The sequence below is a fragment of the Halictus rubicundus genome, chromosome 4 (genome assembly GCF_050948215.1).
Source record: "Halictus rubicundus isolate RS-2024b chromosome 4, iyHalRubi1_principal, whole genome shotgun sequence".
Taxonomy (NCBI): Eukaryota; Metazoa; Arthropoda; class Insecta; order Hymenoptera; family Halictidae; genus Halictus; species Halictus rubicundus.
This window is the reverse complement of record NC_135152.1, coordinates 8,402,322-8,415,765: the sequence shown is the minus strand read 5'-3', so window position 1 is coordinate 8,415,765 and position 13,444 is coordinate 8,402,322. Positions and strand designations below refer to the sequence as shown.

Below are 13,444 nucleotides of genomic sequence, written 5' to 3'. Positions count from 1 at the left end.
CAGATGTGACTGACGACTCGCGTTTTGCGGACCAGAAGATTTTAATGGCTCCAGATTTCGAGCGGTGAAAGGGGGAAATTAATGTAACCGCATAGTTAGGTCCTCCGAACATCAAAATTCGATGGTACCGAGCAATTTTATGTCCTGCCGAGAAACGAGACGAACGCCAGTTTCGACTATTAATTCGACGATTATTTTGCCGTGAACGGTGACACTGTAAGGATAACTCGTGAAAAATATAATTATGTAGAATTTTATTTGCTGTACCTGACATTTCGATTTATCTATAATTTTTCTTAACCTTATATTTCAGACAAAATCCTTTAACATTATGACGAATATTATTTAGTCGACAATATTAACAAATTTGCGTCATTTCTAAAAAGAAATTTCCCTTTCTATCTATAAAAACGATAAATCATCTATGACCTATTGTCAAGAATTTTCAAAGTCAAAGAAGTAAAATAAGAAAAAATCAATATTAGTTTAATTGAAGACGAATTAAATCGAAATAATTGAAATTGAAAACGAATAAAATGAATATAACAAAATTCTGTCCATTATGCGCACAAGTTCTATCACATTCTAACACAACGATTTTCTATTCAATTAAAAGCACAGATCATTAAGCGAATAAAGAATAAAGCCGACGTGTCAGTGAAAGACAAAAGTTTTCTGCGAAGGATGAATCGTTTCTCTTTGTGAAACTTGTTAGCGAAGACAGATTAGTCGAACGTACTTTATCTGCCTGTTTCAAGGGGAGGTTTAGCCTGTCTCCGTGCTGTTTCATTTGCGCTGATTACAGCGCGCGTGCTTTTTAATTTACAGTGTTCGATTCGTCGTTCGAATTTCACGGCACGGCCCGGCATTAGCGTCGTTACAGGTGCACGGGGCTTTTGTACAGCTGCACGCTCGTTTATGCACCTGAAACTGAAACTCTGCGCCAACCCCTTCCGTTCGGGTAGCCTCCCCTCGTCCAACTCCCCCCCCCCGTCAATGCTCCACTCGTAATCCTAACGTTTGATTGCATCTATTCCGGTTGAAGCACCTAATACGTAACTTTCGAGACTGGTGCGATAGGTCGGTGCGCGCCAGCCGGGTAAAATCGATTTCACCTGCGCCTCACCTTCCCTAACTTCTTCCTCTACTCTTCTCCGTTTCCACCCCTCGCGAATTCTTGTTTTTCCACTGTTTGCTGTCTCAATTGCGAACGGAGTCGCGATAGGGTTGCACTTAATTCTTCCCTCGTGTTTCACGTCGGGTTCGACAACTATTATACGTAATTCGTTGAAAGTATATGGGTGATTGAATATTCTAGTAATTTTCCGCGAAAGTAACAATTTCAGCAGTGACAAATACGATCTAAAACGAACATCCATCAACATTTTCGACCCGATATAATTAGAACGTCATAGGTTTGAACCATGTGAAAATTCTCCGGCATCAATATTTATTTAAACTATAATCTCTGCCTGTAAATAATTTTTCACAAGCAATCAAATATCTCCAAAATAATCGTTTGTAAAATACAGAGCGAAAGCATTTTACTATTATTCTTGGATCATGCTAATATAAAATAACGATATTAATGATTATTAGACTGCAGAATTTATGTATTTATGTAAAAAATGTGTAAATTTTATATGTTAAAATGTTTAATATATAAAAATGAATAATGAGCAAAATAAATTTTTACTTAGCTCCTGTAGATTGTAATTGACGTATAAAAATTTTATTTTGCATAAACCTCCGCACTCTAATGACTATAATACTGCTATATTTATTGCTATCTCATTGTCTAAAAGAAGGTGACTTTTTAACTACTTTGAATCGCAGGAAACGTTTGACTGTTGCTCGCTGCGAATTCATTAGTCGTGTTTAATGTTATTTATATTTCATATGTTTAATGTTATTTATCCGTTCAAAGGAGCTCGTGCTAGTGATAATACTGTCTGTATACTCGGATCGCTCTTCCATAAGTTTAATTGGTCGTTACGCAATCAGACGGACAAATTTCATAAACATTCGCACATTCGCGCCGGTTCGCAGTCAGCGCGTCGTCTGCAATAAACGAGAAGCGGGGACTCGATAATGAAGCGCATTCTCCGAGCAAGCAGTCGTCCCCTATTGTTCGCGAGCAATTAATGCGGCTGCTTTGTCGAGCGAGAAAGCAAGGAGCGAAATATGTTTCCAGACACGTGCCGATACGTTGCAAGGTTGCCCGATGCCCGTTCGTTCTCCCGGTCCTCCTCGTTTTTCATCAACACGTCCGATTGTGAAATATTTGACGGCCTTAAAGTGGCGTTGACGCGCCACCATAAAAATTCAACGTGTGTTTCGCTAAACATCGAAACGCTTTCACGTTCGCGATCGTGCGCGCGCTCGAGCGAGCGGGCGAGCTAGCTGGCGCTTTCTATTTTATTATGCTACATATACGTTCCGTCGAATATTGTCCTGTTACAAAAACGTGTAAAATAATTCAATTAACTTTACCGTGGGATCGGGGAACTCCGAACTGTAACGAAAACGCTGAAAGCTCCAGCACGGGCTACCTGTTTCCAAAAGTTGAACGTTACACGCCGTGAATAAAAAGAAAGCGATGAAAATCAGTTAAATTGACGGTAATAGAATGCAATAGCAACTTATGTTAGTCCGAAATCATCAGGTAAAATATTTTCGTTCGGGAATAAGTTTAGAAATAAATCTAGCTAATTTTTTAGATAAATTTTTTAGATCGTTTGTTTATTTGTGTCTACAAATTTTTATTTCGTCATTCGTGACATTGGATTGTCAACGTGCATTCATTTTGAGCCATGGGTTCACTAAATTGTTAAAAGACATGGGTACTGTTAGTAGCTAGTTAGATTTCACGGGCGCCCTCGCCGGATAAGTGGTATAGGAACTCTTTAGTCAGACGCATAATCTAGTTTCCATTGGAGGTAAAGCATACAGCGAAATATTACACACATACATGTAAATGGTTTACTTAGGATGTTTTGTAGAAGCTTTTTAAGGACTGTAGAAGTATTATCTGTTGTACGTCGTTTGTGTTAATTTCATCAGAAACAAATTACAAATATCTAATAAAAATGTCTAGCTTTTAATCTTTCAATAAATCGTTTGTTCACGAATGTCTAGAAGTGCTTACTATTTAATTATGCACCCCATCCGATTGAATCCAGGCTTCAGGACATTAGACAGTCACCAAGCACTTATCGCGAGTAAGGGATCCGCCAGATTGCCATAAGCTAATAGGTACGATCGATGAGTATTTCGATTTGACACCATCCATCGTCAGATAAGTGGTCTAGGGGCAGTCCTTAACCAGACAAATAGTGTGATGCCCACCATGGTCAGATACTAGTAGAAGGGAAGCATTATAGCTGGAGTCTTTGGTCAGGCAAGTAGCATAAGCTCGGACGCAGGCAAACAAACAGTATAGGATCCGATTTGTGATGAATACAAGTGGTATAGGGGCCGTCGGTGGACAAGCAAGTAGTATACATATAGGTGCCAGCACTGTCTAAACAAGTGGTATAGGGAGTGCGCTTGATCAGACAAGTAGCATAGGGGTAGTCATTAACAAGACAAATGGTGTTGGCAACATCGTCGGTCAGGAAACTTGCAGGCAATTTAGTTGCGTAGAATTCTGTTCAGTGAAGCAATTGATTGAGGAATCGTTACCACGCGATCAAGGTAGAATGCTACCGGGTTCTTAACATTCAGGTGGGACGAAGCCGCTCAGCTTGGGCTAAATATGTAGCCTGAAACCTGAATCGAGTTCGAAATTGTTACAGAGCGAGTTCCAATTAGGGTACACGTCAGAACGTTTCGGAGAATCCGGTTTCTGAGTTTCTGCATTTTCAAAAAACCTTTTACACCGGTTTTCAAATTTTTACAAAAGGGCAGATTACTATTGAAGCAGTGAAATCATCTTAGTACTTCTTCATGAATTGTTCAATTGATTTAAAATTCATGGAGCTGTAAAAATACAATCATGCAAAATATACTCCATACGAAATAAGACAAATTAAAAGAAATTGAAACTAAAATCCGTGTACACGTTCATATAATTTTTTTTTAAGCCAAATAAAAATTGTTCAATGTGTTTAACTATTTTAATAATTGAATCATTTCAGTTTTAATACTTTTATTTATTTTAATATTGCCGTTCTTCAATTCTTTTGATCTTTCTGCTGTTTTGAATTATACCCTCTCACTTTTGGGATAAATTCGTAAAAGCCATAACTCGAAGAGCACACCAGGGTCAACCATACAGGGTACCTTCAAAATCGCATGTTTCTACCAGCCGTTTGCCTGCACCACAACATCGCCCTGTATTTAAGTACACTTATGTTTCAAGAATATCGGAAAAATTGCAGCAGAACCGAGACATCGTCGCAGATTTGAACTCGCGTACGCTCTCCGGGCGATTCAGTCGCGTCGCCATTATCATTTCGAGGCACAGACGGAATGCGACACGCCGGGAACGCAGCGTTTCCCGGAAAACGATGAATCTTTCATAAATTGTGGCACATCGCGCGGGCATATTTTCCCGCGGCACAGTTTCTTCGGTACACACGGGAACGTGATCTTTCCCGGCGCGATCGCAGTTTACGCCGGAAACGTTACTCCGCCTGGAACTTCCGCGGATCGTTCCACGGGGCCCGGGTTCAATAATTTCAGACAGTCGGAACGGGAGCGTCATTTTCGATGGAGATTTCGTCGCCGGGGCCGACGTAGATCCCGTTTTAAAAGCGCCGCTTCTTCCCCCTGACGTTCACCGCCATTTGCAGACGCATTTTTCATGCATTTATTTGACAATTTGGCACGCTCCGATCGACTCCGTTTCCCCTACCGACCCGAATCACCGGGTACACTATACGTACACCCCCTACCCAACGGCGCTCCCCGGTCGCGTAAAAACTGTTGAATTATTTATGTTTTTCCGGGAGCCCGCAGTTGCATCGCGGGATGCAAATGCATCCTCTTTTTTGCCGTCCCTTTGAATGTTTAATGCGATGCCCGGTGTTCACGCTTGGTCAGCCCCGAGATCCACCGGCCCCAGCGTCGAACCGGAAACGAGCTGAAGAAATCTCGACGGTGAAGAACCCGGCGAATAGACTTCCGTTGCATCGCCAGTGAAGTTGGGAACGTGTTGCGCAGTCCGTCGAATTTGCGAGGTCTCCGGAGAAAATCGCATTTCGAATTTCCCTGATTTACTCGCACACGTTCCTAGGGGTCAGATCATTTCCAGAGCTTTGCACATGGTGTCCATAAATCGCGTGCTGATAATTTGAGCGTGTCGAAAATAGCGTGTTGGTGCCCTTAAATTCTTTCGATCTTTCTACTGTTTCGAATCACAGCTACACATTTTTGCCACAAATGCATAAAATCTGCAATATAATTACTGTAAATAAACTGCAGAGAGCTGGGGCAGAAATGAAGAACATCCACTGTATTATTCCCAATTTATTAAAATTGTTGAAGAATAAAAGAAATTTCTCTGAATTTCCTGCCTCTTGCAATACGGTTTCGTGATCAATTATCATTACACCTGTAAAGGTTTGCGAGTACCAACCGGACAGGTTGGTTTTCCCATGTCTGTGTTGTAGACAAACGTACTCGTTTCGAATTTTTGTTATACTCTCCCGAGATAAGGAAGAAGAGAGTCGTTATTTCTGTCGACAGAGTCTGACAGTGACCGACAGAAATATCGGAAACCTTTTCATTTTCCCTTATCTGTCCCCGAGGTATATTGATGTTCTGGCTGGTTTGACGGTTCGGTTCTACCTGTCTGCTCGCAAACGATTTTCCGCCCCTTGGTCACAGGGAAATCCATTCTACGGGTGTAGGCACGCACATATTCATCCTATTTGTATGATTATACACGAGCGACTTCATGCACTGGGTTGCACTGGGTTCACCATGGAAATCGAATACATTCTACTCGTGTACTTCGACTGCGATTCTGATGTAATTGTCGGATCGGGAATGGATCTGTTCGACGGGCCTCAATGGGTACGTCACTTGTCTAAATTGTCTGACAGGGCACAGGTTTAGGCTAGGTATCTGGGAAAGTGTTCTACATCACTCTAAATCCACTCCTCTGACTATATTATAACTATTAGAAAGTCTTAGTTTTCATAAAGATCCGTAGTTTATATTATTCGGAACTCTTCAATAAATATCCGGTACTTCTGTTTCGCTAATTTGATCGAAATTACTGGGAACTTTATTTCTCTGAGGTGCTGTCCTAGTGGCTGCCTGACCATAACACGGTTTCTCTACTTAACTCCTGAAAAGCCAACTTCTTGTGGTTATTTACATTAGCATAAAACCTCTCGTATGTATACTACATTTTCATTTTATCGATTGGATCGAAGCCATTAAAAATTAATTATTCTGATTATATATTGTCAGAAATTCCACCACACCGGAAAAATAAATTTTCCTCTCCAAGAAAAAAAATTAATTTAAATCAAAGGCGAAGTATTTTATATTCGTCTGTCACCTGTTTGATCGGAATAATTGAAATATTTAATTTCGAATCATATGTAGTCCCACAATCCTATGTAGCCCCATGTCTGACTATAAACGTGTTCCTCTACTGGTCAGATTAAAAATGCTCTTCGAGTTATCCAGGTATGCTAACACCATAAAACATTTATAAAATAGAAACAATCTTATTTGTTACAGTATAAAGAAAATTTTTCATTAATTTCGTAATAGGGACACTCTCAGGAGGTCGCAGGACATCCGTATCATAAGCGGAGGATCTCCCAGGTCATACACTGACATTTTCCACTTGAGACTTGAGAAAGTCGATTCACCCCGAGTACACTGATGGCACTGAACTCTTCTCTCTTCCTGCAAGTCCCGCTGATGGGTTCAAATAATCCATTTAGCTAAGAAATGCCGAAGAGAAAAATTCCTCGTGGCCGGGGAGAAGAGTCAAGCGGCCTTCAATAACTCAGTTGAATGAACCAATTATAAGGTGACACTGCAATTTTTCCTGTTTGTCCACCTTCGGAAATTCTGCGCCACTTATTCCGTAATGGAACTGCAGGTTAATCGTCTAAGCACTTTTCGCGCTGCAATTCTGCACCACAACGTTATTATGAGACAGCAAAATCGATTTTGATGGAGAATCAAAATTTTCTAAAGCAATTGTAAGGAACATGTGCCGTATACATTTTTGCCATAAATGCATAAAATCCGCAGTCTAGTTATCACTTTTATTAAAGAAGCACAGAAAAATATAAACGACTTAGTAAATGGTTCTTTATTGATACGAAGTTGGATTGATATATTTAAAATACACTATTACTGAAAGTGGTGTGTATACACAACTCTCTCTGGTGAATATTTCACGATTTATAACGTAAATAAATTCGCTAGAATATTCTATTTATTCCCAGGACATTTTCGCATGACAATGACCGTCAATGCATTCAACGTTCACCTTTATTGAAAGTAGTTTCCCCGTCCGCGAGGTGATTAATTATTAACATCCCCGCTTTATCGAGTACTTTTTCCCAGTGGCCCGTAAGAATTTCAAGGTAGCCGCAACGCTGGCGCGGGCGGATGATTAACGGGCCGCTTAGACAAAGACGACGAGCATGATATCGGTTTCCCAAGCGGTCGGGGGTGGGTCGGGAAAATTCAGTAAGTGGCCGCATAATCCTGACGACTGCGCGAATACCGGCAACATACCAAGATGCAATTATTACCAGGGATATTCGGCGCGGAGTTTTGGAATATCTGGCGATCGAACGGACAAACCGGAGGTTCGTATCCGGGCCGACCCCTCTTCCCCCCTCCCCCAATCCCCGGGGGCCAGGAATCACCGAGGTGTCCGTGGAATATCGGGAAAGTTTTAACGGCGCTTCATCACGGAAAATAGTTTCCCGCGGCCGACATTCGAGAGCACGGCGCGGCAAACGCCGAGCGACGTTACTAATCCGAAAACACCGCCGCGGAATAGTTGCTCCGGTGCGCGACGCGTCGCGACGCCCACGTCTCCCCGTGGCAATAATTGCCGGATGGTGACGGAAACAAGGTACCAGCGGGAACTGCGGCGAATGACAAAAACTGGCAACCAGAGAGATTACCGTTTGGATTAATGTTGCGCCCCCGTGCCCTTTCTCTCGCCGAACTTTGCCCTCCGTAGATGGAGACTATCCGCGACTATCGTTCCACGAGATAATCGTCTCTGTATGCCGCGGGCCGCTTCGCTTTTTCCGTTCCGATTTCTTCGATATCGTGCGTGTCGACTGTGCTCGCTCGTAGGGATCCTGTTTGCGAAAACTTTTGACAACGCTAGAATCGTTAATCGAACTTTAAAGACATGCAAATTTATGCGTTTATAATATTTATTTGTGCGCTGTAATTAGGATGCAATATACATGGGTGTATACGCATTTGTAAACCCACTCACTTCGAGCAAACACAATAAAACAAATATTCAATTCTTGCTCTCCCTTCAATATCATGTAGCCCTTTAAAAATGTACATTCACTGTTTATCATCGACTTGGAAAGTCGTCTTTAAAAACTGGTGAAATATTTGCATTTTAATTCAATACAAGTACTACATTAGAAAAGAAACATAGATAGTTTCTGATCAATAAATAAATAGATCTAGATTTGTGTCTGTCACGGGAATTTTCACAAAATTTACACGTACAATTATTTGTCTATGCCATTTCTGACTTTTCAAAACTGTTTCACCTTGTTTTCATTCAATCCTTCATGAATGAATTATTTTGAAGTCTGATTAAGAAATATGCAACTTGAAATTCGCGATAAATAGATTATTTAGTTAGGACGAGTAGATGAAACAATAAACTGTTCAGCCAAACTACATACAATGTTTTCACGATGTATGTCAACAATACGGGTCTTGCCAGCGACATACATCGTCCAGGAGATACTATCCTATAAATGAAAAGCGTTCAATTATATTCGTGTTCATAATTGATCTTGCTGTCTCCACGCATCAGTTTAGTTATCTAGGAATAACACTATAATATACACTAAACTATAAACACTAAAATATAATTGCACAACTTTAAAGTTACAAGAGTTAAATATTTCGACACCGATGCTATTAACAGACCACAGAAAAATATTTCCAGTTAACAGCGAATTTCTTTCTGAATTGCCGAGCAAAAAGTCGTCAGTTTTAATCACAATTACCCGATGTTGCGGCGTAATAGAAGCAACGAGCAAATAGTCTGCACATAATTTCGCAATAATCCGGCAACAAGGCAGGAAGGAAGAAACCGGGCTCGGGCTTCCGGTTGAAACGGGTTCGAGGGCTCGTGGGTGGGGGCGACGTTATTCAAACGGTCGCGTGGCAGCGCCACGCCGTTTGAAAAGACCGTGAATATTCCATTTTTCGCCGGGGTGTATTGTCATAACGAGGTGACTCGTAATTACGAGCATGTTTTTTGCGAGGGAACGTCGACGGTCGAGCCAAGGGGTCGGCGGAACGACCGTTTGGGAACATTTAACGACTGGCAATCAGGATCCAGGAAACAGCGCTGCCTTTATCCACGGGATCCCATCCGGGCCGGCGACCATTTTTCCTCCATCCGTCGGGGGCCGGCCCGGTTTTTCGCAATTCTCGGCAAAACATTTTTCCCCCGTTTCCCGTGGCCGGCCCCTCCCTTGTTCTCACGGCCCCGGATTCCCTCACCACGCCCATCCTGTTCGTCGTTTGCATAAAGTGAGCTATCTGCGCTTTTAATATACGCAAATGAAGTTACGCTCCGGAACTAATCATATTTGCATGCGAAACGGCAATCCCCTTTGAGCCCTTGTCGTACTTATTACTACAGTTTAGTCGCCGGCGAACATTTTACGAGGAAACGCCGACCGGCATGGTAATGCCGATCGATCACTGATCGGTCTTGCCTCCCGGCGCAGCTGGCTGCTCGATATAGTTATGCTTGTCGCGTGAATCGCCGCCGTCTGATCACTTATCGACCCCCACTACTTCAGCCCTGTTTCATATTAAGACGCCTCCCCACCGACGACCTCCAAAAATCGATCTGATTCACCCATTTTCCACGGCGTCGTCTTTCATTCTTCTGCTCTGAGCTTCTGATTGCTACGTCTATACTACCTTCACATAACTGACACCAATGCATGTAAAGAAGTCATTGCTAAATGCAGGGAACGAAATTACCAAGTAGGATTTAGAAAGGATTTATTTATTAAATTGTAAAGAAACCTTTTAAATTTAACCTTTTAAAGAAACCGTCTGATCACTTATCAACCCCCACTACTTCAGCCCTGTTTAATATTAAGACACCTCCCCACCGACGACCTCCAAAAATCGATCTGATTCACCCATTTTCCACGGCGTCGTCTTTCATTCTTCTGCCCTGATCTTCTGATTGCTACGTCTACCTTACCTTCACATAACTGACATTAATGTGAAGAAGTGATTGTTAAATGCAGGGAACGAAATTACCAAGTATGATTTAGAAAGGATTTATTTATTACATTGTAAAGAAACCTTTTAATTAGTTTCGTAATAGAGATACTTTCGAGAAGCCATAGGACATACGTATTATAAGCTGAGGGTCTCCTGTCTGATCAATTATCTACTACCACTACTTAAACCCTGTTTAACACTCGGAAGAAAAATCAACAAAAATTGCATCTGTGTCGATTGAACTGCTCTAATTTTCTTCATTAATAAAGGATAACTTCAAAACGTTGTAAATTGATTTTATAACGAGAACACTCTGTTTCACATTTTCCTTAGTGACACTATTTTTAGAGGGATTAAAACTCTTATCAGCGTTTGGTTTCATCCAGCAGAAAGTTGCATGTATGTTTTTCTTCTAAAAAGTACTGTACATATATGAAAGTTGAATTAATGAATTTACAAAATTTGAAACAGTTTTCCTCAATAATGTTTGGGAAAATTTTCCGGAACAAAATAAGATTGCTAAAATACATTTTGATCTTGCTACAAGTGTACTAAAATCTGCAGTTAATTTCCGGACGGAATAATATTCGGCCATTTACTTTTCCATACCGGTCCGTATCGCAGGTTAATGTCCTGATTTTCTTTGCACCTGTAAGTCCCCGCTTTTGCATTTCTGTGAATTTTAAAGGTTCACCGTCAAATGAACGAAATTCTCGACGTCTGCATTCTTAAGAACGCAAATTCTATTTAAAAAAAAATTTTCTATGAAAACGTAACCCGAAAAGGAATGGTTAGAAAAAATTGTTATGAGATTGTTGTTAAGAAATCTATTAAGAAATCCTTAGCAGCGAATCATAGATTTCTGAAAATAATTAATAAATCACAGATACGTGATATGTTAATGAAAATATTTTTCCCATACAAAGTTCTGATCTCTGCTATAGAGATTGTCCAATCAAAAAGGAAGAATAACGATGGCCGCCCTTAAATCCACTGTAATGTCCACGGGAATCTATTATTCGATGAAAAGTTACGGAGTCCACTTTGCCTCAATACGAAGTGAACGTTGTCCTCGCGGATCGGGACGATCCCCGATTGGAATCCCCTTAGTTTCTGAATCATCGTTCGATCACTGGCCGAAGATTTTCAATTACGTCAAAGAAGAAAGTTCCATTTTATCGGCGAACGGCACCGCGCTGGTCCAGGCTCCCCGCGGCCTAGATTACGGCATTATACATTAATGAAAGCGCGGCTTTCCCGTAAGATACGTACGAATGAAAGATAAACGCCATTCTCGCGGGACACTGTTTGCGAAGCACTCATTGTACACTACTTGAGAAGTTTCGCAACTACGGGGAAACGATATTCTTGCCGGCGCGCCCCGCGGAAACTTCCGGGTACGTGACGTTTTGTCGTTTCCCCGCAATCATGCTTAATTAATTATCGATCGGTCTTATAACCGGCGGAGGCGTGCCCCTGCGTTTCCGTTTTAACCGCTCGAACTTATTTGAAAGTGACTAGACTGGCCCGTTGTCAATCGAAAGCACGGGAACATTCACCGTTTAATAAATCGCTTTCAATAAATAAACTGCGATTTTTCTGCAAATTAAATTTTGGTCAGTCCGGTTCACGAAACTGGAAATTAAACGCCAATTTGTTATCATAATGGTCAGCTTCTTCGTAATATTACCTCTGGCAGAAAATGTTAGATCATAATTTGAATTTAATTAGTGAACAAATTATCTGGGCGTTCATTATACGTGACTGACAACGTGATCTGATACTAAACTTACTATATTTAGATTTTTAACTGGAAATTACTGAAAACTTTAAAAATATTCAGAATATTTTTCAAGGAAATAAGTTTATCCCTCTGAATAATTTAATACGCCTCCTCCATTTTAATTAGAATGAAACACTTCATAAAAATCATTTGTGTGAGGACAGTCAAACTGAGAACAATTTAACAATTTACTAATACAGAGAATAGATTCATTAAAGCAATTATTTTAGTGATCTTCATACACCTCCTAAAAGGTCCTCCTCCTACTCCTTTCGTGATCTAAATCCTAACGAAATTTGCAATCAATTTTAATAAATCGTAACGAAAATTGATTTTCGAGTTTGATCAAAAAAATTGTGTCGCCGATCTTTGACAATAATTTGCTGCAAAAATGTATAATTTTCTAAACGATGTTCACATTACTAAAATTGCGTTGGAAATCTTGCCGCGTGTGCAACACGGCGTTACAAAGTGTAGCGATAATGCAAAATTCCATAGATTCCGTAATCGGGTCGAAGACGTGGGTTCGTGCGAATCAACAATTTTTTAATTGGAGCCCAACATCGCAGCACTGCGTGTCTAAGACGAGTTTCCAGGCTCCGGGAGCGTGCTTATCCGTAGACGGTTATCGATATATGTATCTCAATACAGTGCGCTCGGAGCCGCAATATTCTGTAAGCGCTCCTCCAGACTACGATTACAGCCGTATGCTCGGCACCTCACGAATGGTCGATATAACAATGACGACGATAATACTCGATCGTGCGTGACCGAAATGCAACGCTCGTTGCGGCCGACGATAATACCAGTCCCTGGATTCACGTGCGCCGACTAAATTTCAAGGGAAAGCGAGGCCGTACATGCCAAATAAAATTAACATTTCGACCCGTTCCTCCCCCATAATCGCCTGATTATTTCTTTTCGGAGTACGCCTAACACTTCGCGGTACGCTAAATGAGAGACGGTGAAGGTGGCCACAATAACACGGTTCAATGCACGTTTCGTTTTCTCGCTTTCAATAGTTCCAACTTCAACGTTTCTACAACTAATACCATTAACAAACTAATTTTACTAACCTTACTATCTCACCAGACTGCGGACTTTATGCGAAGGATTAAAAAAGTTTAACAAAGTCGATGTACTATTTTTAACGTATAAAAATTATTAACGAGGATAACAAATTTTTAGTTCGCTCCTATAGGTTACAGTTGATGC

General features: G+C 41.0%; 1 protein-coding gene across 1 annotated transcript in view; it reads left to right on the top strand.

Annotated features, from left to right (window-relative positions):
- LOC143353351 (agrin) overlaps positions 1 to 13,444 on the top strand; it is a 602,368-nt gene that overhangs the window by 112,845 nt on the left and 476,079 nt on the right. The gene's annotated exons all lie outside the window — the stretch shown is intronic.